Source organism: Falco punctatus (genome assembly GCF_963210335.1).
Source record: "Falco punctatus genome assembly, chromosome: 3".
NCBI classification, from domain to species: Eukaryota; Metazoa; Chordata; class Aves; order Falconiformes; family Falconidae; genus Falco; species Falco punctatus.
In genome coordinates, this window is record NC_137582.1 from 9,702,979 (window position 1) to 9,730,962 (window position 27,984).

Below are 27,984 nucleotides of genomic sequence, written 5' to 3' on the forward strand. Positions count from 1 at the left end.
GGGCTGTGTGTTTCCCTGTTGTCTTGCACTGCTGGGTTCAGTGAGTAAATCTAATCCAGCAAGGGCTTCTGAAGTTTTTGCCCATAGTAAAAATGAATCCTGGAGCAAACCCTAGCCACAGGAGGTAAAGGTGTGACCAGGTTAAATAAATAAATAAATAGATAGATAGATAAATGGAGAGGAAAAAGAAGGAACAGGAAAAGTTCAGTGTATCAGATGAGTATGTTGTAAATGTAAGTCCCTGACATGGCTTACAGGTCTTCAAGCTTCTTTTGCTTGCGTGTGTCCACCCCTGTGTTAGAGTGTGGTAGGCGGCATAATGCATACAGTGCTAGCAGTTTGATCCTAGGTAGCCTGCTGCCCTCAGACTGGCAGTGCCCCCCGGGATTACCCCAGTGCAGCTGCGTGCTGCACCTAGCACTCCTCCGGCTTCCCCCTCTAGGCCTGGGAAAGTTTGGACAGCCTTGGAAGGCAGCTGCTCTCGAGCAATGTTTCTGCATCTGGATCCTTCTTCCTTCTCCTTAGTGGTATGAGAATTTTAGAGATTTCTTTGCTGTTTCCAGACCAAAAAGTCTTGATTTGTCCCCTGGTTTTGAAAATGTATTCTGTAATGTTAGGCAAAGAGGTGTTTATCTTCCAACTGTGGTGATACTTATGAAACTTTTACAATGGATAGGTTTAAAAAACATACACCACAATAAAAGGAATTAAATTAGAAAATATATTATTAATTAAAAGGAATATTAAAGGACTTAGGTCTTGGCAATGGAGATAAAATTCTAAATTTAATAATGTCTGTTGGAATTTAATAATATCTGTTTATTAATACTGACATTGCATTGCGACAGAACAGGACAATGCCAGAGATCATTTTTTGCCTATTCATTTAGGTTACGGTGATGCACTGATTTCATTACATGCCGCTGAAAAATATTTTTAGATGTGGCACTATGTAGCACAAGTAAGGTAAAGCCCAAATTAATATTAAATGAAATTAATATCAAATAGTATTAACTTAAATCATCTGAACAGACCACATACTGCAAGTGTTAAAAGACAAGCAGTGAAATGTTAGATATGTGAATATATGCATACTATACACTTATTTACAGCATAGAACTCCCACATTTATTGAACCATTTAGAAGAATGAGAAAGGATCAGTAATCTATAGCCATATATTATAAAAAATGGGAAGGAAATACTAAATAAACTTTTAGCTCTAAAAAACTTGGCGTTAATTTTTCTATTTTAAAAATTCTTTAAAGATCAACTGGCTAATTCTTCCTTACCAATCATAATTCTTCCTTATCAATCATAAATTGAAATATTGTTATAGGTTTAGATCATGCTTTTCTGCTACACTAAATATGAATATTGTAAACCACATAATTTTCATGCCGTTTAGATATGTCCTCCATGCATACGGCTGACTGGCCCTTTCAGTAATAAATGCAAGTTTCTGCTATTTTTTTTTTCTCATTGCTGATCCTATGAAGTCAAGAATTTGACTTTATGGTTTTCAGCACAGCCAATTGAGAGTAAAGAGACTGGTTCATTGTGCTACTCTCTTGAATGCAGAGCCAAATGCAGGTGTCTAATTAGGAGAATATTTTTATTACTGTCAATATGGGAAAGGAAAAAGAAAGGACTGCTCTGTTTTTAAAATATCTAGCCTAGTTTTGAAGTTTCAAAGAAAAGTTTAGATAGAAAGTGCTCCTCAAGGCATATCTGACTTCAAAATTAAATTGGATTGCTTAGGACTTTGGCCAGTTGAGTTTTGAAAATCTTCAAATCTTTCCATACTGTAGTATGTCTCTGAGGAACCTGTTCCAGTGCTTAAACTTGTTCCATTAAAAATCTGCCTCCTTATGTCAATGGGAGTTTCCTTTATTGCCACTTGTGACCATTGCCCCATTCTGTTGCTGTGCGCCACCCAGGAGAGCCTGGCTCCATCTCTTCTACTGCTCCCTTTCTGGTACAGCAGACTGTGATTAGATCCCTACTGCATCTTCTCTCTCTTCTCCAGGCAAAACAGACCCAGACCATGCAGCCTCTGTGTGCATGATCTTCTAGCATTCAAACCACCCCAGTGGCCACGGCCAAGCTTGTTGGAGTTGCTCTGAATGTCATCCCATCCCTACAGTGCATTAACTACTCTTTCCAACGTGGTATCATCTGTCAACTTGCGTATCGTCCTACTGTTTGTTTTGACAAAAATGCTAAATAGTATCTGGATCCATATTGACTCTTGAGAAACATGGCTCCAGGAGTCTTTCAGTCCATTTAGTCATCAACTGCCTTGTGGTCCATCCAACCCATACGTCCTTAGTTTGGCTGCGAGTATACTGTGGGAGACCATGTCAAAAGCCTTGTTACAGTCAAGGAAAGATATCCGCACTGCTGTGGTGGTCTACATCTAGTAATTTTGTCACAGAAGACAAGTTGGTCAAGCAGGATTTGCTCTTGGTAAATCCATACTTGTTATTCCAAGTCAGGTTATTGTCCATAAGCCTGCAAATCTTTTTAGGAGGATTTGCTCTATAAATTTGGTAGGGATTAAGGTAAGGCTGATAAGCCTTGTAGTTCTGTGAGTCTTTCTTCTTACTGTTTTTGGAAGATGGACATGGTCTGCCATTTTCAGTTGGTGGGGAATTCCTCTGCTTGTTTAATAGGTAGCCATGTGTGCTTGCAGCCCAGAAAGCCAACCGTATCCTGGGCTGCATCAAAAGAAGTGTGGCCAGCAGGTTGAGGGAGGGGATTCTCCCCCTTTACTTCGCTCATGTGAGACCCCACCTGGAGTACTGCATTCAGCTCTGGAGTCCTCAGTGCAGGAAACATACGGACCTGCTGGATTGTGTCCAGAGGAGGGCCACAAAAAAGATCAAAGGGCTGGAGCACCTCTCCTACGAAGACAGGCTGAGAGTTAGGTTCATTCACCTGGAGAAGAAAAGGCTGTGGGGAGACCTTATAGCAGCCTTCCAGTACCTCAAGGGGGCTTATAAGAAAGCTGGATATGGATTTTTTTACAAGGGCCTGCAATGACAGGACAAGGGGTAATGGCTTTAAACTGAAAGAGGGTAGATTTAGGTGAGATACAAGGAAGAAATTCTTCACTGTGAGGGTTGTGAGGTATTGGACGAGATTGCCCAGAGAAGTTGTGGATGCCCCATCCCTGGAAGTGTTGAATGTCAGGTTGGATGGGGTCTTGGTCTAGTGTAAGGTATCACTGCCCATTACAGAGGTATTGGAACTAGACGATCTTTAAGGTTCCTTCCAACCCAAACAATTCTATGATTCCATAGCAAGGAGTGTCTCCCCAGTGATGGCAGTCACTCCACTCAACGCTGATGGATGCATCCTGTCCCATTTTGTATTTTTCCAGTTTACCTACATATCTCTAACAAGTCTGAAAGAATTAGAGACCAGAAGGATGGCACATTTTATCAGTAGATTGAACAAGTTTTCTTAAAAACTACTGAAAGCCAGTAAATTAAGATGACCAAATACAGAAGCCATTAACCACTGGAATAAACTACCAAGGGAAGTGGCTGACAATCCATTTCCTGAATTCCTTAGAGCAGAACTAGTACCTTCCCGGACCACATGCATTAATCAAACCTCATTCATTAGGCTTACTACCAGAGAAAGTGAGTGGAGTCCTTAAACTCATCTTGCACATGACTGTTACTTAATTGTTCCCTCTCGGTTAGAATCTGTGCAGTTGCCACTGTGATCGTTTCTGCGGAGGGAGCCACTCTTCAGTACTTTTGATTTAATGGTAGAAAGAATCAGAGCGTAGAATAGTGACAATGGTTTATATAACGTTACACCAAAAGAGAACTGACAGATTCTACTTGTGAAAAACCGCTTTCATTTTGGAAGATATGGGATCAAAAGCAAAGTACTTTAGCAAGCCTTTTTATGGGAATAAGACTTTATATGATGTGTCTTTCCTACACCTTCAGTAAACAGATGGGTAGTCATCGATTATGCGTACAATAGAGGCACTAAAGAAAATGTTGTCATTTTTTTCCCCTGCTACCTATTTATCTATTTAATTCTTTGACAGAACGGAGGAAATGTAACTAAATGTTCCATTTTAATTAAAATGAAAGTAAATTTATTAGTCAGGGAAACTCTGTGTTCTGTTTATGCTTGGGGAACAGAACAAACATATGTCTCTGCTTCATTGTTTGTCACCATCTAGCATAAGGTTATTTCTTGTTGCTTGTTTGGCCTATGGAATGGATCATACTAGTGATTTTATTCATTTTTATTAATGTTAAAGAATTCTAGTGAGCAGTAATAAGCAAACAGCAGGAAAAAAGCACATCATGAGAGGCATTCCGGTAGGTGTTGTTTTTAAAAAACTCTAAATAAATGGCTGTCATGACATTTCCTAAATGGGAGCATGTACTTGGCTGGTGGAACTGGAATGTTTCTTCTAGTAGAAACAAGGAGAATAAGAATCAGTTTGTTTCAAGACTGTTATTTCTACTTCTTCAGTTGTGTCATTGCCTTGGGGGGTGGGTGGGGGTGGGGTGTACCTGGGTTATATCAGAGATTTATCTTCACTGAAATTTTAAAACCTTCAGTAAAATCTTCTGAATTCCCAGTGGTGCTAAGCACACCGGACGGGGACATACTAGCACCAGGCCTGGCACTGCAGACTAGGAAGGATGCTGTGCCTACACGGTGGCCCTTAGTGGGGCAGGACCCCGGTGCATTAAGGCTGCCCTTGTGGACTACTCTATAACCTTGTTTTCTCATTTGACACTTCCAAATGAAAATGCTGTCAGTGTAAGCTGTCAGAATTTGGGAGTGACCAAGAAGTTTATCTTTTGTTTCACTTCCCTTCAGCTTCTTCCTCTTTCAGAAATCTCCTCAGATTTATGATTTTTCTTTCTTTAATCAGAAACTATGTTAATCCAGGTAATAGAAGCACCGGGATTAGACAGTAATTGACTCTACAACCCTGTACTAAATACCGTTGTCTCACAAGAAGTAGGTGATTCATTAACTAAGAGTTCTGCTAAATAGTTCAGTATTTTTTAAAAATTCAACTCTGGTCCTATGTTAGTGCTCGATACAATTACAAAATATAACTACTACAAATACAGTACAAATTGCAGAAAAAAGGCCAACAGCATCCAGGGCTGCATTAGGGAGAGTGTTACCAGCAGGTCAAGGGAGGCCATCCATTGATGACTCGATCCATCCTGAGCTCTGGTGAGACTCATCCAAAGGGCTTAGTCCAGTTCCCAGCTCCCAAGTACAAGACAGGTGCATGTACTGGAGCAAGTCCAGCGAAGGGCCATCATACCAGGCGAAGCAGAGAGCTGGCACTGTTTGGTCTGGAGAAGAGAAGGCTCTGGTATGATCTTACCAATATGTATAAATACTTGATGAAGGGGTGGGGGTAAAGAAGACAAGCCAGATTCTTCTCAGTGGTGCCCAGTGACAGGGCATGAAGCAATGAGCACCTATTGTTATATTTAAACATGTCATTGATCCTGTACGTTTTTGCAAGGAGCAAAACAATATCTGGACACATCCTCATATTGGCAAAAAATGGTAAAAAAGAACAGCCAGTATGACATGCAGATGTAGTACATGGGAGACATGGAGGACTCCTAAGTTCCAATGAAAACTCTACATCAGCAGTTACCCAGTTTTGCCTTAGTGTAGCTTCAGCATGCTTCAGTATTCTGGTTTCAGTGGAAAGGATATTTTCACTTTAATAGAAGCCTCATCCTATCTTCTAACGTTTTAGAGTTCTCTTTTTTTTTTGATCTGCTGTTAGCCTAATGAATACTGAGTCTAAGAGAAGCAATTTCTTCATCTTGGTAAAGATAAAAATACATAACGTGCCCCAGAAACAATGTCCTTTAGGATGATATTATGAAAATCTGTCTTTAGAATGTCCCAGGAGCCTTTGCCTGTTAGTATTTACCTACCTCTAAGCAAAAATTTATTAAAGCTTCTGCTACAGCAGGGAAGAAGGCTGTATCTCATTACCAGCTGTAAGAGCCATCAAGTTCTGCCAAATATAATGTTCATAATTTGAAATCAGACATCTTTTAATCAGCTAATACCTTATATGAAACAGAGTATCTAAATAACCATTTGCAAAAATCCAGAGAGAACCCTGACCTGTGAGGATTTAATATCAGCCTGTGATTGAAAAAAAATTATTTTGGCCTATATTAGTTTTAGAAACATCAAGGTAGTTTTCTTACCGGGTTTAAACTTACAAAAATGCTGCCTATTGCATGTAAACCTTATATAGTTACCAGGACGCATCCCGTTTTACAGTGGTCACTGCATTATATACAGTTACAGGGTTATATTGGTTCCCTAGGAAACATCCCAATTAAGCAAGTTCTTTGATTGAATGGTGTCTATTATATATGCTAGTGTGAAATTCCACAGAATGGGTAGAAAGAGCTACTGATACCCGAGTCAATCACTTCATTGCCTTTAGCTGAGTTGTCTTTCTTGTCTTTCCTTGGGTGTTGTGATGCAGAGACTGAGAGATTGAAGCACCATGCTATTCTTTTGTTGCCCTTTATATGTTGTCTGTGCTTTCCTGCATTCAGAGACAGACTGATTAGCTGTGAGTTATATTCTAACAGGTCACAAAATGCCAGGTATTGTATTGTTTTCTCCAAGTTCTGTCAGTATGTTTTACCTGTCATTTCATGCAATACTAAAGGCAAATGACTATATTATCACAAGTTTTCTGTGACTGGCAACTGTTATTGGCATCCTATATCTAGGAACAGCTGTTGTTGTTTTATTAGAAAATACTCCAGTGATGCTTAGTGCACAAGGAGCCAAGGCAGTATCAGCAGCATTCCCATTCCCTCTGTGGTTAGTACTGTGTAGAGTTTGCTAACCTATATTAAAAATCTATTTTTTCAAATTAACTATTTAGATTTTTTAGAGGAAATACATGGCTTAAAGAATATTCCAAGAGACCATAATCAAAATGAATTGTCTTAATCTTATTCCCTCTGAATATTGTGAATATTACCAAGTTTGGTTTTTTGTTTAAAAAAAACAACAAAACACAACAAAAAACCCCAACCAAACATAACAAAACAAAACCCAATATACAGCAGGCATATTTGATCTGAGAACCCTCCAAAGAGTCTTCATCAGGAATATGAAGATGGCTCAACTGGGAGTTCACTAGACAGAGTTAAAAATTTCTGTCCCACCTTTTTGTATCAGAAAATGTTGTCTGGATAAAAATAAAAACTTTGACTGCTGTGATCAATTTTGATATTATTTTCTATTAGAAATCTAAAGATAGAAAAGGAACAATATTTTGAATCCATTTTGTTTCAAAAATATTTTTTGCATTTTTATGTTTTATTACTTTTAGGTCCTCTTCTACATAGAAATAGCAGTGATATGGTGAGTCAATTATGTCCAATTGTGATGCATCATCAAACGGCATACATTATTTTTATATCCTACTTGACACATTATTTTTAAACTTTTGATGACTAATTGTTAATTGCACTTATTGAAATATTTGTAGATGATAGTTTCTAAAAAATTGTCATTAGTAGATGACATGAACTTTAAATAAAAGTAATTTCTGCATATATTAGTAGTTGTAAAATATTTATTAATAACTGAATAAAAATGTTTATCAAATAAGAAGATAAATAGTGATTTGAGAGAGAGTCATTATTCTCAGGAATATTGCTGGGACTAGATTTTATGTACTGCAGCTGAGAACAGTAATGATTTAAACTAGGGGGGGATGGGAAAGAGATAAAACACAAGCAGTTACACAGTTAGTGTTAACTGGCATTTGTTTTCAGAGGTGGTGGTATTCCTCTTCAAGCATTGTGAAACTGGAGGCACACAATGATAGAATACTTTTGATTTCCCTTTTCACTCTAGGAAAAAGAAAAGGTGTTTATAATTTGTTTATAAGACTGGAAAGCTGCTGCTGGGGGTGGGTGTAACTGGGATATTCCCTGGTGCTTTTGAACAAGAATGTGAAAAATCCTGGTACAATTGGCCTCAGTGTGTGAGCAGAGGTTCTTGGCAGGGATGTGCTCATTTTCTTTTGACTCCAGCTATTGGAGTGCACGGGCCTAAGAACAAGGAAGAGTTGAATGAACTTGGCAAAATTCTTATCCAATACAGTCTTAACCATTCCTAATGTATCTAGGGTACAGGAAATTTGCAATCTAAAAATTACCTGGATTTTTCATTACTTTATGTATTAATGAACTACATAGTCTGTTTATAACTGGTTGAATGTTAGGTGAATGATTAGTTCTCTAGCAGTTACCTGCAAGATGATCAATACATGTTTAGCATATTAAGCACCAACAAAAAGAGACTGATTTTGCGGACATACCCTATAAATGATCAACTGGAGCTGTTAACTAACAAAGAGAATTCCAACAGCAGCAAAAAAATAACTTCTTTTTTTTTTTTTAATATGTAGAAACTTGATTACTTTTTGGTACAGCTATATATGCTCCTTTGTAACTTAGTCCACCCCCTTTTCAGTATTGCTTTTAAATATACAATTAATCCACAAGCTAGAAGGTACAAAAAAAGCCCCTTCCTTTTTCTATCCCCTGTAATCACTGTCACAAGCTTTCAAGTCTAGGAAGGGAACTTTCTGAATGCAATCGACAAAGTTCTGTGTTTTGATATACTGCTAGAATTGTATAAGTCTGGACTCCCAAGGTAAATCCTATGAACACAACGACTTCAAGGGTTATACCTAAATTTCCCTGCAATTCCTTTGGCAATACTGCAGCAGTCCCAGACAATAATTTCATTTTGAGGTTCTTTTCATGAGGCTTTTTTTTCCCATGACAAATTAAGATTCTTTTAAGATTCAAACTGATGAAAGGATAGACCTAACATCAATAACACCAAATCTCAGTATTTAGTCTTAAAGTGTAGGCTTAAAAGAAATGTCAAGAGTTCATTGAGGTTAATTTTTTTGCTGTCATCTTCTTCCTTGAAATGGCATAATTTTGAATTGTTGAGAAAATCTTTGACCATTTAATACCAAATTAGCCTGCAATACTGGTTATAATCTCTTTACGGTTATACTCTTTGCTCCTGCTTGAGAGAAGTCTCTGAAATATGTAGATATGAATGTATATGCATGTATTTATTATATATATATAAAAAAAGAAAGAAGAACTCTGTAGATGTTTACCTTTTAAATGCTTTTCTGGTGCATCAAGACTTCACTCTGCTTGTCATACTTCTTATTGCAGAAAGAAATGAGTTGATGACTTATGCTCGAAGTATCTGGTGAATATTCATAATTCTGCCTTATTCACTGAAAACTGCAGGAAAAGGACCTTAAAATAAAATGTTTTGTTTTCAGCTGAATCCTTGGGTTGTTACACCTAAAGCAGCATTTCATCCAATGGTTGGTAGGCTGAAAGGTAACCCTGTGTCTCATCTCTTTCACTTTAAGCAGTGCAGGGGGCATCTTTGGAGAGTGGCTTGGCGTGAGTTCTTTTTCATGTGAAATTTTGTGGACCTTCAGCAAATGAAAAGGAAAGGGTGTCTTTTCATTCCTTTTTTCCCTCCACATTACTAATGTAACTACCTCCCTGACAAGGAGATTTGAACTTTGCGTCTCCCATAGTCCAGTAAAACAGTGAAAGCATCTGGGCAAAAGCAGCCCATCCCTCTGATCATGAGATCTGAATCTGGAGCTATGCGAAACCCAGCAGAAGCTGCATGAGAGAGAACATTCTGAAGACTGTGTATTAAAGCATTGATTCATATGTACTACAGTTGCAAGCCAGAGGACATATAAATAGCAAATTGAAACAGCTTCTATTTCATTCCCTCCAAGAGCTTTTACACCTCCCAAATTCAAACAACTAGCTGCTGCTTGCTTTTGGTTCCCTATCCTGCTTGCAAAATCATTTTTAATGTATATCCTGGGGCAGGTCAGAGTGATTTTGTTTGAAAAGTTCTCAAAATCAAGCACTGGATTTTATCCCAACTTAGTTTTAAGCGACCTCGGTACACAGTGCTGTTCCTTCCATCTAATCTGGTGTAACAGCTTCCCTTCTGGTTATGTGACATTGTAGATTTACTCTTTTCACCTCTACTTTTCCAATCTGGATAATTTTATACATGGGGTACTTATCATTTATACTTTGGATGCCGCTGCTGTCCCTTGACACCGGTAACCAGTAGCTTTCCCCTGTCCTGCAGTTTGGTGCTGTGGCTTTGGGACTCACGTATGCTCTGCTTTCATGGCTCACCCTAGGGCACACGTCCTGCTGGCTAGCAGCAAGGTTCCTCTGCACCAGCAGGGTATGTGCCAGGGCTTTCACTTACATGTTAATGGCATTTGTAATACACTGCTTTAGTAGGCTGGATAAGCAGTCTGACAAGTTTGCTCCATGTACTGAAACCCTGAATCAGAAGAATGCCATAATTCCAAATAATGTGTATTTGGAGTAGAGATGTCATACGAGGTCCAGATTTCTGAATGACTTTTGCATCAGCCGGCCTGCCTTGATCCAGATCAGCCTGAAAGGACACAAATTATCCACCAACTTACAGTCTATGGTGTACTGGTATGAATGTAGGAAGGAGTGTTAACGGGCAGGAAATCTTTAAAGGACTGGGGCTGATCTGGAAGGGCACAGGTGGCCAGTGCCAAGCCTCCTGTGCCCCAGCGGGACTGGCAGGAGGCATTAAAGGGCATCACTCAATCTGAATCTTGCAGCCACCGTCGGACCATGCGGATGAACGAGCCGGCAGTTGAATGTTTACGAGGCTGTGACGACTTTGCACAGAAATGGGAGCGTTTATCGCCAGCCTGCCACAGCAGCGCCTTCCCCGCGCTCCCACCCCAGCCGACAGCCCAGCCCCGGCCCCCAGCCTCCCTTCCCGGCTCCCAGTTTGGTGACTTGCTGCCCCCAAGCCGGAGCCGTCCTTCTTCAGCAGCCCTGGCACGAAAGCGGGGTGGTGGGGGGGTGGCGGCGGCGGTGGTGGTGGGGGTAAGGTGGGGTTCGCAGCCGCGCAGCGGCCGGACAAAGACGTGCCCGTCCGCACCATTTCCACCGGTATGTGGGGGTGGGCGGGGGGGTGGGGGGCGGATGGATCGCGCTTCCTGCCGAGCGGCGGGGCTGCCCGGGGTCTGCCATTGCGCAGGAGGCGTCGTGCGGCCCCGAAGTGCTGGCGAAGGGGAAAACAAGGCGGGGAGGGGGCAGGCCGGGGGCGGGCGGCGAGCGGCGCGGGGGCGGGGGGCGGCGCAGCCACTCGCCCGGTGCCGGCGCTGCAGGAGCGGCGGCGCCGGGGGACGCGGAGCCGGGGCCGGGCGCCGCTCGGAGGACAGAGCGCAGCTGTGCCGCCAGCCTGCGAAAAGTGCCCGTTTGCTTCTTATAAATTAAAGTGCCTTGTCACCAGTTAGGGCAAGTCAGCCAAGGTAAGGCTTGAATAAAATGACACTTTAATATGTAGCGACATGGATGTTTCTGGACAGTGGTGCTGCTAACACAGCCTGCTAAGCAGTGCGGAATGTTGTGTGCCGTAACGCTGCCTCAGTGGGTCCACAACCTGTAATTTGTCTGTCTTAAAGTTACCGCTGATCTGTAAGCCTTAGCCTTGCGGTGGTTTAGAATCAATCGCGTTTGCTTTTCTGAGGCAGTTACAGAGGGACCTGCAAAATACAGGCATAGGAAGGTAGCAGTGCTCTGTGTATGTGTTTGCGTGTGACGGTGTTCCTAATACCTACAGTTCTGCTGCTTAACTTACGGGAGTACTGTGCAGATGCATTTTAATGGTGATGGCAGGCAGATTCTTTAGCTCCACTCACTCACGTATGTGAGCCTTTCTATACGAAAAAGCATGTCATGTGAAACTGCATGTGAAGCATGTTAAGCTTGATATTTGAACAGCAATTTTAGTTTTGTGGGTTTTTTCCCCCCTCATGTCTGTAATATTATGTGAATAACTGAGGATTGAAATCCCAGGAAAAAAAAAGACTCCTTGCAGATTTACCTTTAGCTGCTTGTTACAGCTTAAGCAGCGACCCAACTTTACTTTGTGTGAAGGGCACTGTAAATAATGCACAGCTAGAAATGCATCCTGTCTTCATTTCCTCCTCACCTACCCCCATGGTATCCTTCTTAATGGACAAAACCTACTATGTGCCTTTAGTTCAGACCACATTTTCACCAATTGCACTGCCAGTGGTCTGGAACTGAGTGCTTTTGCAAGCAAGGAGTTCCTCAGCATGACTTCACTAACGTGTATCTTTGAAAACAGGGTAGTCCTGAAGCTGTGTGTGTGTGTGTGTATGTGTATGTGTGTGTATGTGTGTGTGCTTGTGAAAGGGAGAGTCTGGTTTGTGTACAGGACTGACAAGATACAAGGAGGACAGGGTAAGGAAGCCAATGAAACGTGGCAAACATACATCCCTGTATGTATTTCTCTGAGTGAGTCTCTGTGAAGCAGTGTGAATATTTCTTATATGTTAATGTAGTTCATCTTTCAGGTTAGGGTATGGGATAAATTCGATTTCATGAGCATCAATGCTTCGTTAGTTTTTCATGATCAAAAGAAATATGATGGAAAACACAGGTGAAATTACAACTTCTTTCGGCATAGGCGGTAAAATCACTGCCTCTGTTCAAGGTACAGATTTTATTTTTCATTCCAAGACACTAAGCATAGCTCCTACATTTCCAAAGCTTTATTTCTGTGCTGCAGTCCATCATATACAGTTGTGTCAAAACACTGAAGCCTCCATTCTGCAAGAATTGTCCTCCTGCTGGATGAGAGTAGATGTTTGTCTTCAGGGGGAAATATTAAATTAATTTAAAAGTTTGGCCTGTTTGGCATTTTGCCTAACTGTAAAGGTAAGAAGACTGATTTAGAGAACTAACCCCAAGGTTTCCCTGACCTACACCACTGCCTTTAACAGAATATTTCATTTCAGACTTTTCTGAAGAAGACATGGTATGTTATAGTTACCTAATTCAAATTAAGGTGTTGCAGTCTTGTGTGGGTTTTTTTTTTGGTTTTTTTTTTTGTTTTGTTTTGTGGTTTTTTTTTTTTTTTTTTTTTTTTTTTTTAAAGAAAGAATAAAGTGTACCTATAGTTTTCTTTTGTAGTTAGTTCAAAATACTAATCATCCTACTTAAGGACTGCAATAGATAACTTTGTTTCGTTTCTACCTGAACAAACAAACTAAACCCAACGAACCATTTCCTGTTACCTGCTCCTTCCAAAGAATGACAGGAGCAATAGTGTGTCAGGCAGCACTTTCCTTTAAATAGGAGCCGATCGGGCGCACAAGCCTGGCTTAGGGGGCACTGTGTTGCCGACTGAACCGTTTACAGATGAGATTCAAACCTAAATTCCTTCCATTTCTAGGTGCTGATGCTCCTATAAGGGTTCACCAGGGTAGGAGTGCTGCCCCGCTATTAGGACAGAATGCCAGTCGAAGTTTTATACTTTGATCAGTTTAATTGCCCGGCTAGATTAATTTGAGAGCAGCATTTTTACTACCTGCATTAAAATTGTTGCTGTCTACTGTTTTTGTCCTGCAATGCAGAGACACTAACTCAACCACTTTGTTGGTGCATGCTGTGCTAGCTCATGGTAATAGTTCTAGTGACATAGGCAGTGTTAGAAAACAACAGGGGATAAATGTCTTCAACGTCCAGAATAAGTGCGTGCGAGTGCATGTGTACATGCCAGGACTGACATTCCTGTTGTGTGTAACATTTACATAATACCCTTCAGGGAACAACCTTTATTTAAAATTGATTATATATATAAAAAAAATCATTAAAAAAATGTCTCTGAACTCGGTTTAGTCATTGGTTTTAATAAGGACTGGATATTTATCAGCAACTAGAAACAAACACATTTTAAATGTGAGTAATTGAGTTATTAGTTCTCAATATAGTTTTATGAAAGACTTCAGGCTGCATCTCAGGCTGATAAATGAAATTTCAAGGGTATGAAAAATCCTGTTCCACATCTGGAAGACCCTGCTCTGGTTAAGAACTACATTTCTGCTAACACAAGTACTGCTGAAAATTATCAGTGTTATCAGATTGAATCAAACCAGCCAAATACTAGTGAGTCATCTATTCCATGCAGTTGAACATGAGCTCCTGCTTGAACAATTAACAGCTAGTTAGCTCTGACAGACCTGTCCTGCAAAGGCGCCTGAGCTTAATCAGCCATCCTGAGGGGCTGGGGCACAGTTTGCTTGTAGGCAATGCAAAATAAAGCTGGCAACTGAAATGACAGGAAGGGGAGGAAATTCATAGTGAATAAAATCAATATAAAATGATTCTATTCATAGAAGAGATTCTGTTCATCTTTTCCTAGAGGAAGGAGATGTATATATTTGAAGCTCTTAAGTGGAAATAATATGAAAATCCTCAAATTGCCTACAAAGGTTTTTAAAATCCAGTGTGTAAATCTCACTAGCATTGTTTATAGTAGAAAACTCTTTTTCCTTGGTTAACAGTGTTCTAGCTTAAAGAGAGTATAGTCCAGTGCTAGATCAGGGTGAAGTGCTTTAATTTCACCACTTACTTGATGGGCAATCTTAGACAAGTCCCTGAAGCACTCTGTAACTTCATGTATGACATGAACATTGCAAGGTAATTACAGAACAAATACTGCACAATATTGTTTTAAAGAAGTATTGCAGAGCCTAATAATACTGAAGTGTTAGTGTCTCCATTGCTTTGTATATCAGTTTTGATTCTAAACACAATTTTGCTCTCCATTTCCAGCAAAAAAAAAGCTACATGAAATTTGGAAATTAATCCAAGAATTGAAGTAGAATTTTTAAGAAGCTCCTGAATTGGGAACCAAAAAATTCATGTCTCCCGTAAGTGAGAAGAAAGACTGGCAGAATGAGATTTTTGTCCTCCAAAACCAAACTTTCTCAGACAAACTGCTGATAGTGAGGTGCTTTAAAGAATGTACCATTATTTTTTTGGGCTGGTCTTAATATATAGATGGAGAATCAATAGAAATTTAGCTGAAGCCAGTTGGGGATTTGACAGGAGTGAGGTAACACTATGCTTGCTACAGTTACTACCCTCCCTTCAGATCTCCCAGGTCTGCTGCATAAGCCTAATCTCCTGTTTGGGCGTTGGGGTGGTTTTTGGGGTGGGATAGGGAGTTGTTGCTTTGGGTTTGTTTGTTGTTGTTGTTTTTTTTTTTTTTTTTTTTTTTTAAGTAATGTGTCTTTATGCATTGAGCATAACCAGAACAACATAGTCATGTAGCTCTGTAAGTGATAAGCAACTTGTTGGCATTTGCACATCTACAGTTCTTGTATACTGTGAATATATTTAACAGATGCCTGAGGCCTGTAAGAATTGTGATTTTGCATGATGGCGATTGCCATTTATATTTTTCTGGAATTACTTCAAACCTGAGCAGCATTAAGGCTGGGTTTGTTGTGATAGAAAAGATAGAGCATTATTTTACAATTGCAAACTTGACTCCCTGCTCTTTATGAAACTGTTTGCCTCTTAAGCAAATATTCTTGCAAGGAGGAATATATTTAGGCCACAGAGATACGTTTCCATCCTCACTCTACCTCACCTTGGTTTCAGTATCATTTATCCAGTGCTTACATGGACACTTTTTAAAGCATGTTTCTGAAGTGATGTATAAAAATACCAAGCTAGCTCAGGTACTGGCTGCGTTTTTAGCATAGGACTGAGGCAGCCTGTGAGATTTTTTGGTCTGTGTAGTATTGCATAGTCTGGAACATTGAACCCTGGAAGTTCTTTACAAGAGGGATCAGTCCAGTTGTCTCGACAGCAGATGGCAGGAGTGGGGTGGTAGGATGGACATGTTTTTCCTTAGGACAGTCTGGTGGTGGTGGAACTGGGGACTGCTGTGTCCTTATCCAGTTCCCCTGTCAGCTGGGGGCGGTGGGCTGGGCATTGCCAATCAGCCAGCTTCAGGTTTTTCATGCGCTGTGGTGGGGCCTTGCACTTGAATTGTTTTGAACTTCTGTGGAGGAACCTGCTTCTCCCTGCTGATAACACAGGCAGCCTGAACTGAAGTACTTGCCTCAGTGTAGGTGGGCTAAACACTGCCCATCATGTCTTCTTCCTGGGCAGTATTCCTGTTGAAAACCACCAACTCTGTATTTGGCTGACTCCCTGTTTTGGTGTTTCCAGGTGGGTCATAAAACCATGGAATGGATTGGTTTGGAAGGGACCTTTGAAATTCATTTAATCCAACCCCCCTGCCATGGGCAGAGACATCTTTTACCAGATCAGGTTGCTCAAAGCTCTGTCCAGCCTGACCTTGAACACTTCCAATGATGGGGCATCTACAACTTCTCTGGATAGCCTGTTCCGGTGTCTCCATCATGCACTGTATTGATTCATAATTAATTGCCATTAAGCCCTTATAGCCACAGTTATGGACACATACATGGTTACTGATGCACACACATTCTTTGGAAAGGTACAAAGAAATGGAAATCAGCTTTTTTAAAAAGAGAGATGCTTGGTACTGTTAAAAGCAGGTAAAAGTTACTGATCACATCATGTGGCAGTACTATGACCTGTTCTTTGGCCAAAGCCTGCTTATTTTCATGGATGGGAGTGTGCATTTTCATAATTATATTAAGCATTTCATTTTGTATAATATTCTATGATTAGACCACTTTACTGAATGATTAATATACTGTTATACCAAAGTTACACGTTTGGATTTTAATTCTGTTTAATTCACATCTTACTCTTATTGGGTGTGGTGGGAGAGCTGTGAATGAAAATATTTTGGTCCAGGAGACTATGAAGTGCCTTTCATTGTCAATAATTCTGCCTTGCCCAGAGGAAATATTTTTGTTTTGTCTTTTCCTTGTATACACAATTTCTGTATTGCTAGTTGTTAGAATGAGGCTTAAGCTAACACTGAATTGGGGCAGGGGGCGAACTTTCTCAGGCTTGGATTTCTGGCTAGGATTCAGTCAAACTTTCTGTGACGTTCTGCTGCTGCTGGTACTCAAATTCATAGAATACATAATTAAAAAAAATAAATAGCAACATAGACACCATCTCTGTAGCAGCAGGGCAAAGCATTTGAGATACTCAGAACCAAGTTGGAGACCCTGTCCCAGTGAATCCTGTACTATTTGCAAAGTACAAGTGCTCATTCAGTAAAGAACCTTCCTATAGTTGGTAAAAAATTTAATAGTTTAGCCATGGTGGCAGGACAGGAAAAGTGCTGCTCTTAATTTTGAGGGTGTTGGAGTGCATATGCATATGTTTGTGCATATTTGAAGGAAAAAAGTTGCTGCTGAAATGGAGGTACCTTCTTTAGGTTGTTCAATAAAGACTTAATTTGACTGTGAGGAGGTATTTTTAACACTGGTACATTGTATTAGCACCTGGGAACTGCTGACTCTTCTAAGTGTAAAATCTTGGCTTTCAGGAGATGTGAAAAAAAACTAGGGCATATGAGCATCACTGTAGCATGGCAGCTATTAACTGCTCATGGGAGCTTCCAATACTTAAAAATAAAAAGGAAACAATTTATGTCTGGATTACAGTCCTCAATCACAGTTTCCTTTATGTTTTACATTTTGTTCTTTCTAATAAATAATAAGCCTGCTTATTGGAGTCGTGAAAAAAATAAGCTACACATCATTGATTACATGAAATTTCCACATACTTTGCTGATCAAGAAAATTTGTTATGTATTTGCCACTCATTGAAGCACGAATTCTTGCATTCATATTAGGGAATTTGAGCTCACAGTTACTATCTTGCCTGTTCAGCCTAGAGAGTTCTTAGATATTTTTGTATTTGCATGGCAGAAGGTGTAAAATAATCAGTTCATTTAGCGTTGCATGTTAAGTTTGGGTTTATTTCTGTTTGGTTTTTGTTTTGGTGTCGATGAGGGTTATTTGGTGGGGTTTTTTTGTTGTTTGTTGTTGTTTTTTTGTTTGTTTGTTTGTTTGTTTGTTTTTTTAAATTGTGAACCATCTAAGACTTCTTTAGAAAACTGCTGAGGAAATGCAATGCTTGTTCTTATACTCATTCATTTTCAATGAATGCACAACTAATGTTTTGAAATCCAGGGTAGCTTTGTATTAGAAACCCTTCTAAGTGGTTTTGGAAAGTGGTAAGACAATCTGCAGGCAAACATGTTTTCAAGTGGTGCTCATCATTTCTAGCTGGTTGAACTTCTTTCAGTGTCGGGTAAAGACTGCGAAGCATTCACGGTACAATTGATTCATACAAGGTTTAGTGTTTCCTAAATAAACTAGATTTGTTACTCTGTATATTCTCAGGACAGCTATCCTAGGCGTAAAATTCACAGTGCATTAACACAGTGGGTGCCCCAGAGTTACCCCAGGGAGCGGCATGGTGGGAAGGTGGTTACTGTTCCTGGAGCAGATGATGTGACCTGCTAAAGCAGCAGCACCTTCTTCCCAGGTGTTAACCAGGTGCTTTATGGGCATGCAGGCTGTGTGTGGGTTATAGGTAAGGAGTGGGTCCCCAGTGCCGGCAGAGTGCCATGGATCGGTCTCCATCTTGCTGCTGGGGCATAAACGTGTTGGCGTGGCAGTGCGTGTGGCTTGTGTGCTGTAAATTGGATGCTCTAGGTTTACAGGCTTTAGGAATGATCCTGTTACATGAATCTTGTCCCAAAGGAGGCCTTTCTGTTTCTCAGATCCATCTCAAACAACTGCATCATGCTGATACCTAATGTGTTTTATACTGTTCAGTGAAAAACATAACGTTGGAGACCTCTTGACCTCTTAAGGAGGAGTCAGTAGATAGATAGGTTACTGAGGACGGAAGCCTCTGAGAGCATAGAGGAGCTTATGGGGAATTTATGCAAGATGACTTAACCAACAGGTTGCTGCTTTTTTGTAGGGCTTGGGGTTTTATTTTTTTTCTTGGATTAATTTTCTGCCAGATTAGAGAGCTATGTCATTTTGTATAAAGGCTTGGCAGGTTCCAGATCTAATGTGGTGAAAATGGGGGGAACAGCAGGCTGGATGTGGGGAAAGAAGAATAGGACACCTTTATTTCAGTAACCTTTCTTTAGCCATGAGGCAGATGAAAAGATGACCAGAGGGATGTTCCTTTGTACATGCTTTTGTAAAGTAGCTTCCTAGACAGAAACCTATTCGAGAGGTTTGTAAATACCTCTCAAGCAAAGCCAGGAGGGAGAGCTTTGACGACCATGTAGCCTTGCATTGTGACTTGAAGGCTAATGAACTTGAGTTGTTTCAGACTGCGTAAGGTCAGGTGAGGCCTGATTTCCTAAAGCAATTAATGCCCACTCTGCTACTGAAGTCAGTTTGGCTTGTGTTGTTACATTATGGGAGTGGTTTTGGTCAAATACACTGTGTTATGACAACATGCCTGTATGTTTGCTAGGTCTGAACCCAGATGGGCGAAGCTCCTATTTATGGGTTTTTTTCAAGGAAAAAAAAAAAAAAAAGGTACAACATTCTTGGAATGCAATGAGTTTACTCCACAGGACCGTTGTGTGATAATTATTGCTCATTACATTATAATGAGCACTTGCTCTATTCATTGCGGAGCTTATTATATTTTAATGAGTGTTGTGACTCCCCTACAGAGCAAAACTCAAGAATGTCCCTGTGCACGTGTCTCATTTAAATGGATGTGTTGCACGTTTTGGGACTTGTGTGCATGTACTTAGTTGAACATGTAGCTGTAATTTTGCTTTTAGATATAGGGTATTACTTTTCTTAACTTTGCAGAAATCCACAAACGTGAATGCTTCTATACTTAGCATTCATATTTTATACCAGGTGAAAGATGAGTGGGTTTATTAAAAGGCTTTTGTATTAAAGGACAGCTTGTAAATATTGCTCAGGACTTCAATTATTCATTAAAATAAAAGCTTGTGAATATTTTTAGAAAAAAACATTAATTAACATTTAAGTTTATGGCATCTGTAAACTAAATAAAGGAACTTAAAACAGAATTGGCTTTTGTCCTCTGAGGTCATCGACATTCTGGCATCACTGTATTCAGGAAAATCAGAACCAGAAACTGAATGCCATACAGATTGATTTGTCTACAAGGTCTTCAGCCTGCCAGTCTGTGTAGTCAATCTTTGTAGATTGCTGGTGATCTTGCTGTGACACCAAAGCTTTTGATAACAACATTCCTGTAATGTCCACATACAGTGTTAGCCCTAAAGGGAAACACTTTGCTCTTCTCTATCATCTCCTGATGTTGCCACAGAAGCAGCTTCAAAATGAGGCAGACTGTATGAAAAATAGTGTTCTATCAACATTCAGACTTAAAAACATGAACTGATTTTCCAACGTGGCAAAAGTTGTTTATCCTTTGTGAAACCTGAAGGCCACCTTCATTTTCTTATTTTAAAACCCACAGTATTAGTACATTCAAACTGATAGATGGATCTTTTATCAAACCGTACTTTTATTTTCTGTACTCTTCCTCTACTGTGTCACTTTTATTTGAACATCTTTTACCATCCACAGAGACTTGCAAGAAGGAATTACTGAATTTATGAGTGCAGAGCAATTATTTATTGGCTGCTACAAACAGTAGGTAGGTAAGGCTAACCTGCTGCTGGACAGAACATTATAATGCCAGCTAACTGGAATGTGGATTCCTCCTGAGTCCCTGCACACCAGTTTCCACTCAGGTGGGGAACTGTGAGTCTTCATTGCTGCTGAGGATGGGGCAATTGTTGCTTTTGCTTAGGTTTTGTCTTCCCAACTCCCCACTATTTTTTCTCATGTCTTTAAACTTTTTCATGATATTTTATACTTTTTCATTACTTTTTTGTTACTGCCCACTCTATATTTTCACTTCTATCTTTATTTTACCTGTAGCTGCATTAAAGGTCTGAGTTCTTTGCTCCATTTTGATGGAGTCTTCAATATACCTGACGCTAGAGAACATTATATTTGGAACAAAGATGGACTTTGATTAGTTGCAGAAACAAAGAACTTTAAATGGATAGTTCGAATCCAGTTTGGCCCCATTCCTGCTGTAACTGTGAACATATCTTGTCTGCAGAAAATGTTAGGTTACGGACTGCACATAATGACTGACCTTTTAAACTCCTGTCTCCCATATACCTCAAGCCAATGAAAGGGAGTCTTGTATACCTCATGTGCAATTCTGCTGAGTAATTTTAGCAATTGATTAAAAAAAGCAGAAAGGAAAGGATAAAAGAGATGAACTGAAGAATTCAATAAAGAAGTAAAAGTATGTAATTTAAGAAAAAGATTGAAACCTTTTTTTGGATATGGTACAATAAAAGAAGGGCATGACTAAACCTGTTTTTTTGCTCCTCTTGAAGTATTGTTCCAGATTATTGTAGTAAAGGTGTCAATTAGAGTCAGCTCTTTTATGCCTCATCTTTTTCTTTTCACAAGAAGATGTAGTTAGTTTTATAGGTTGCTACATTATGAAGTTGTTTGGCTTTCTTGTATTTTTGGGTTTTTTTTTTGGGGGGTGGGGGTGGTAGTGGTTCCCCCCACTCCCACCCCCTGCCGAAGCTATTTATGCAGTAGATGTCTTACTCCTAAAGAGGATTACAGGCTTAGACCAAATAATTAGTGTTTATAATTCCTTTTTAGGATATTATGAGCAATATACTAGATATCAAGAATTATACCTATCTTCTGCTTAATTTTGTCTCACCAGGGCAAAATATATTTGCATACTGAGTTGGATCCCAACCTTGAGATGTGTTGAGATCCTCAGCCAAGGGCCTCAGCATTTTATTTGCACTCCTGCTCAACAGCACAGAAAGAACTTTTGCCATGGAGATGGCTTCTTTTGGGATTAACCTTCCCATTGTACCAACCAAGGGGCTTCCCCACAGGTACCATCATTATTTCATGCTGAATAAAATGCACGAAAACCTTGTATTCAGGAAGCAGGTCTTTGCAGCAGGGTTGACACCAGGGCTTACTCAAGAAGCCTGATTCAGACATCTACATCTCTTTTTTTTTTGGTTATTGGATACTACTGTTGTCCCATCTGCAACAGCTGTAATAGTAGTGTTGGAATTGCCTTTACAGGCTTAGGAAACTGTTCTTCCATCCAATTGCTTGCCTCTGCCTTTTTTATGATAAGGTTTCTTTTTGCTATAAGGACTAAATGAATTCTACATTTCAACTCTTTGCATAAATTGAGGGAAAGAGCCCTACTAACCAGACTAATTTTTCAACACTTGAAAGATGCTAAGTGGAAGACATCAATCTTATTTACAGTATGTTACAGTTGAAAGTTATCAGTTTTTTGGTTTGTTCATTGAGTGTTTTTTTCTTTCTTTTTTCCTTTTCAGCTTGCTTTAAAATGACTGGTTTGTTTATACCTGTTGTGTTCTCATGTAGATATTTCTTTGTCTCTGTTCCTTAGTGCATAAACACATCCTTTCATTTTTATTAGGTTTCTCTGCAAGGTGTAAATAACTATAACAAATACACCATTCCTGTGTGAGGCGTCTCAAAAATATTGTTATTGAGTAGATTCCCAAAGGCCCTGTAAGACTGGCATCTTAACGTTTATTCAGTCTGATCCTCTACAGTTTGCACTTTTTCTGTTTGAAAGACCACATAATTCTCCACTGCCTAAAGGCATGAGAGATTCTTTTTTCTCACAAGCAAAATGAATAGGTATTTTCAGCTACCTCCATTTTGTTTAAAGTTTGTCTTTGAAAGCTTAGCATGATGAATTTGAGATTTCCTTTCAGGCACATACCTATTTCTTTCTATTACTTATATTTTAAGGTTATACTTCTCACTCCTCATTGCTCAAGTGCAGTAGAGGATTATTGAACTTGTCTTTGTCAGGGAGCTCTGACAGACTGCAGTACGACTTTTGCTTTTGAAGACCTTTTTATACATAAAGTGGTTTGTGGTATCTTTGATGTTGCCTAATTGGAATCTGAGAAGTGAAAAAATAAATAACTGAATGAATAGGTGAGCTGTGTGCCTAAGGTTGTACATAATCTTATTTTGCTTTCAATCATCCTCCTATTCTTACACCTTGCGGCCAGGTAACCCTCTAATACTATTGCTTTATTTATCCCTATCATCTGTTTCTGGGTTTGAGTCTCTCAATTATCTGTCTCTCACACCTTGAACAGAAGCTCCTGAATTTGCGTTTGTCTTTATGCTCCCTCAGAATCTTGCTCGAAACTTTTAACTGGCCTCTTTTTTAATGGGTTGCCTTTCTTGAACAGCTGTTTTTCATCCTGTCTCATCTACTTGTCTCACCTAGTTTAGGCTTAAGTTTCTTAGGACAGGACAATCTGTCTTAAAACTTGGTGCAGATGCTGTTCACACAGGCAGCTCAGCAGAAGTCATGCTCCTGGTGTGGCATTACCCAGCGCAGCGCTAGGGCCCAGCTGCCAGCAGTCCTGCTGGAAAGGACATGGGGATCTGGTGGGCACCGAATTACGGGTGAGGCATGCACCCCTGCAGCAGGGGAGGCTTCCTGGTGGCCAGGTACAGCTGGCAGGCTGGGGCAGGGAATTCTTCTCTTTCATTGCAGTGGGATAGCTGTGCCCAGGTTACAGTGCTCCAAAACACGAAGGAGGTCAGGAAAATGCAGAGTGTTGAGTGGAAGGCAACTGAGGTGCTAGAGGATTTGTTTTGCCAGGAGTCAAGAGAGAAGGCACGGCAGGGAGCTGGTGGTAGGAGCAGTAGAGGAGCCAGAGCCGGGCTGTGTTGGGAGGCGCACAGCAAAAGGGCAGGGGACAGTGGCCATAAGTGGCAATGAAGGAAACTCACATTGGGTATAAGGAGGCAGCTTTTCACAGGCAGTGAGGTTAAGCAGCAGTACAGGTCGCTTAGAGAGGGACCTCCATCCCTGCAGGTTTTTAAAACTTGTCTGGACAAGGCCATAAGGGAACCCAGCCTAACCTGGAAGTTAGCTCTGCCCTGAGGAGTCTGGACTAGATGATCTCCAAAAGTTCCTTTCAACCTACATTTTTTTTGTTTTTATTGTCCAGTCTGAAGTGCTATTTGCAGTGTTTACTTTACTGTTTGCTATTAAAACCACAAAAACCCCACTTTAAAAATAAATGTTAAATGTGCTGTGAAGCTATGTGGCAATTTCACAGGGATCACATCCAATTCCAAGTCTTTTGCAATACACTTCTTTAGTAGTCTTGACATGGGAATATATTGTATCTATTAAGTGCTTATTTTTAGTCACCTTGGATGTGAATGTTCTCTCCAGACTTCGGTAACTGGAGAAACTAGATTAGAGGATTAGATAGACTCACTTTTGGAGGATACATTTTACTTCCACTGATTATGAAGTCATGTTCCCTTCTTCCAGAAATATATTTTTGTGGAGAGTTAAGAGTGTATGTGGAGAGGTAAGAGCATTAGTGCATGGAAAAATTCAAGACTTGGAGCCACAGGAAGGTTAAGTCAGGCTTGCTTGTCATAATGGCAAGAGCAAATTGAGAGTTGGATGTCTTTAAGGCCTAAGGAGAAGATGAACCTGTGAAGATGAAGCAATTGTTTATGTCATCTTGGGGTAAGGTACAGAAAATAAGAGTCTGATTACTAGAAGGACCAAAGATTTCTTTGACACTGGGGTAGTATGTGGAGGAAAGAAGTTGAAGCCCCATGAAGGAAAATGACTCAGATGGACAACAGTGTGTTCTAGAAATTAATGACGAAAAAAAGCTTCTTTGTGTGCTTAAAGTATTACCCTAATTTGTAAGATAGCCCTCTTATTTAGTAGGGCAGAATTTGAAGTCATTCTTCTGATTTGTCTGAGTTTAGAGTATTCTTTTTTCCCCTCGAACAGCATGCCACTACAATTAAGTACATTGATTTACAGCACGGCCTGGCACAAAATACTGGTGTGTAGTGCTTTTCTCAGTGAGTGGGGCTCTACCTGGCATTAAGCAGAAGGGAGCACCCACTGTCCTGCAGGACCGAGTCTACTGCTTCACTTCTGTGGATGTTTACGATTTTCCCGATTTCCAATGCAGCTGCATTTGCTATCCTAAGTAAATGCAACGTGCGTAGTGCATCCTGCAACCTTCAGTGAAATCTCAAACAACCGTTTTATTTCCCCACCGCCCCAGTATATACTAAATAGCATGGAGAAAAAAGGTCTGTTGCAGATGGAGACAGAAAACAATGTGGACATTGCATTAACCAAGATACCATCTTTTTCATTATTTGTGAGATTTTCCAGGAAGAATAATACCATGTTATATGTTGGTCGGCTCTGAGTTCTTTGGGAGTGTGTTTCTAAAACAAAATTATTTTGGAATTATTTTGCTAAGTTGATTTCATCCTTTAGTTTTAACATTGTAAGTTTTCTTTATCTGGAATGTGAGACCTATTCTTAGGCAAGGAATGGCTTCGTATCAGCTTAGTCAGATTACTTTCTGTTATGATTTGCATGGACTTCTCTCAAACACTACTGAATGTATCAGCTGGCACCTGATGGAATCATAATTGAGTTCAACTGCCAGCTCTGGCCAGCTACTTCAAAATAATGAAATGTTTTTATTTCTTAGAAGTGGCAAGAATACTGCATCATTTTTGCTGTTGCAGGGTCTCCTAGAAACCGCTCATTTTTTTTCTACTTTTTTGAATGAAAAAGGGTAATTTAGCTGTTTTTTTCTTCCCAGCATAGAAATCCAATTAGAGTGTGTTCTATCCGGGCAGAAATTGTGAGAGTAGCTACTTCACTCCTACCTTTCTTTCTTTTCCATGGAAGCAGTGTGTCATCTGTTTGAATTAATTACAGATTGCTGACCGTGGTGAAAGAAAACATGGCATCATTCTAGTGTTTACTAGAGATTACCTGTCTTTTTTATAATGTGAAGGGTTAAAGATGCCAAGTTAGCATCGCAGTAACATTGCTTTGCAAGTGCCTTTGACATTTCCTTCTGAAATGTACGATCTCCTGTCCAGAACCAGGCCTTAAAACACATCCTAGTCCAGTTACTGAAAAGAGACTAAATTAAAAGAATATTTCCCGTGCTATCTCAGTAAGATTATTTTTTTTTTTTTCATTTCTAGGTGTTGTGAAATGAGCAGAGAATGAATTTTATTTGAAGTAAGCCGAGGAGAAGCACAGCCTTCTGGCTAGAGCACTGGTCTGGAGCTCAAGAAGAAGGTGAATTCATTCTTTTCTTACTCGTTGCAGCAGAGCAATTTTTAGCTTGTGTAGCAGGTAACATTTACTTGCATTTAATGATCAGTTTGGTTAGATACGTATCCGAAGGGGCTGAATTACTGCCTGATTTTTACCACTGGTTCTGTGTGACTTGGCAACAAGTTGAGCTCTTAGAGATAGGCTTTACATGTACCCAACTCATAGGCTCTGGGGCTGGTTGTTGTGGCCATAAGATGACTGAGGAAGGGGAAGAATCGGGAAGCCCCAAGTAAAAGTATCTGGACTGTCTCCTTAAGGGACCCTACTCACAGCACCTTCTCTCAGTTGAACAGTAAATTTTAAGTTCTGCTGGGTTCAGCAGGTGCCTCATATAAGCAGCTTCCTTGTGTGAATGTGGCCAGTCCTGGAATAAGTCTTACCTTTTGAGGATATAGTTTTATCAAATGCTGCTACCTTCCTGTGAGAATTCTCCTAGTTTTATATTTGTATTGGTTTGGGTTAATCCATAAACATTAGATAGCATAGAAATCTGAGGAGTTCTGTTCTCTTCTTTAGTTTCATAAGGCAGATATTTTTCTTAAAGCCATGGCCAATCTCTAATAGAGTTTACTGTTGTGTCTGTGGTATTCCGCCACTTCTTCCTCTCACTTGTCCTCCAAAACGTTAAGGTTATGGTCTGAAATGCATTCTTGGGTGCCACTGAGCTTGGCACAACATTACATTCCAAGCCTACCTTAGCTGCTGTTCACCAAATCCCGCCCGAAGTTGCTGTATCCTGCTGTCTGACATAGAATTGCATTGGTAGCCTCTCCTTAACTTGTCGAATAACCTGCATTTAAACCCAAAGTTTAATCTGATACTCAAAGTTTTGGCTGGCACCAGGACTGGCTATGCATGCAGTTAAGCTAGCGGATAGATGTTAATGAGGAGCCGGGGTAGGTCATGGAAGATAACTTTTTACTTAACTCACTATCAGAAAAAAGATATCTAGTAACAACTGTGTAGTTATAGAAGTGTGAAAAGATGGTGGAAATCTAGCAAAATAGGTCATAGGTTTGACAATAAAAATATTTTTTTTTCTAGACTTTATTTTTTGCTTCTTGTCCTGCTGTGATTGGCCCCAAATGCAAGATTACCACCACATAACACTATATTTTTATCTGGTGAGCAAGTAGGCATTGATGCCTCAGTATGTAATTAGTTTTTACTTTAAATGCTCAATTTCATCTTAGAGAATTGGGGAACGAACCCTGCTTAATGTGCAGGACTCACTAAAATTAACTCTGAAGATAATGAGCCAGAAATTTTGCTGATTAATGCCTGATGCAGCAATAGTGAAGTCAAAACTATTGCATAGAATGTAACTCAGAAATAGCTTGTGAACATGTGCAGAAATCTTTCTTTGGCAATTTTTTTTAATTCCTTCAAGTATTTCCTAGTACTTGAAGGTCTCCGTCATGGCTGTCAAAAGTCATGATTGGGCTTGCAGATAGTGCAGTTGACATAATGTCCGTTGAGTCTAAAGATTTATTTTTTCTTTCCTTTAAAAACTTATAGCCAAATGTTACCCTGGAAGTTTTGAGGCATTGATCATGGTTGTTTCCAGTACTGTTGTAGAGGCAATATGGTTAAATGTTCTTTGGCATACCTCTCAGAAATGCGGAATTACATGGGAAGATTAAAAAAAAAAAAGAGTATAAATCTATATGGATATATGTTTGTGTGTGTCTGTGGTTATCTGTGCTCGTATGAAGGCTTACTTTCTGGTAAGCACCCACAAAAAAATATACATGTGTAAAGACACAGGTGCTGCACCGTCTGTG

General features: G+C 39.9%; 1 protein-coding gene across 15 annotated transcripts in view; it reads left to right on the forward strand.

Moving 5' to 3' along the window:
- CDH18 (cadherin 18) overlaps positions 1-27,984 on the forward strand; it is a 689,972-nt gene that overhangs the window by 417,249 nt on the left and 244,739 nt on the right. For 7 of the 15 annotated variants that reach the window (XM_080377753.1, XM_080377755.1, XM_080377758.1 and 4 more), the window contains one exon: positions 26,065-26,161. The exons of 2 other annotated variants lie outside the window; for them this stretch is intronic. The gene's annotated coding sequence lies outside the window, so the exon portion shown is untranslated. Of the gene's footprint in view, positions 1-7,392; positions 7,425-11,132; positions 11,455-20,526; positions 26,162-27,984 lie in introns of those variants that run through there. 6 more of the 15 variants (XM_080377748.1, XM_080377750.1, XM_080377760.1 and 3 more) reach the window with 5 other exon arrangements.